Raw genomic sequence first — 1,138 nt, 5'->3', positions numbered from 1 at the left:
GTATATTATTTGTCGGTTGTTTTGATGGTAGAACTATAAAAACACTACACAATAAGTGCTGTGAACAAATATAAAATACACACCCCCATAATACAACTGTTCGTTCTACTAGAATCTTAAAAGAGTAGTGCGTAACGTGTCACCCTCAGGATAGTCTATCATCATTCTAACTATCTGTCGCTGCTCTGCTGCAACTGCTGGTCGAAGGTCTGGCTGCTTGAGGTTCCGACTGCTGTATGGGCTGATGAGGTGTGGAGATTAATGGTGGGCATATGGTTGAAAATGATAAGTAGGAGGCACACCTAATGGTGGGGGTGTTGAGTATGGGTAGAAAGAGTACTTCTGCCCGGGATCTGGTGAAGGATAATCGGGGTCTGCTGAGTAAAACTGAGAGCTACTGCTCCAAGGTGGGGTGAAGGCTGTGTAGCAGGCTGAGGCTGTGTAGCAAGCTAAGGCTGTGTAGCAGGCTGAGACGTGGTGGTCCCCTCAGTACGTACTGTCCTAGTCTTGGTCTCAACTGTAACTTTCTTAGTGCGTCTGTTAAAAAATTTTTTTATTAATCCTCTACTAGACTCTTCACCTGAAAGCCATCTGCACAATAAATAAAAAAGAAATAATTAAATACAAGAGTCTTATACAAAATTTAAGAAAAAATAAGCGAGACAATAATAATAAATCACGCGTGAAGTAAATTAGGAAAATAAAAATAAATGCAGTGCAGTAGCAAAAATAAATTTATTTACCTTATGTTGTTAACTCATCATTTGTTGTTCACTTTCATCAGAGTGATACACTCTCAGCACTATCAAGATTCATCATTACTTTCCTCTATGTTAGATCTACCACTCATCTAACTGCAACTGCTCTCATTAATTCTGATTTGGTCATCTACATTGATTGGGAGATTTTTTAAATTAGACATAAAACTCTTTTGATGTGTTGATGGTACACAAGTGGTTTTCAATTACCCCTTGTTTTGGTCTTTATACTACGCATCCAATCCTATTTGCCTCGTATTCCGCTTGGATAGTTAGCATAATAGACTTGAGTTGCCTACTAGCAATGATGAATAGATCAAACTTTTGCATATCTCCTAGCCCTTTACTTCTATTATACCATAAATTGGATGAACTTTCGT

This window comes from Dendrobium catenatum, unplaced genomic scaffold (assembly GCF_001605985.2).
Source record: "Dendrobium catenatum unplaced genomic scaffold, ASM160598v2 fragScaff_scaffold_1063, whole genome shotgun sequence".
NCBI lineage: Eukaryota > Viridiplantae > Streptophyta > Magnoliopsida > Asparagales > Orchidaceae > Dendrobium > Dendrobium catenatum.
This window is presented reverse-complemented; position numbering follows the sequence as displayed.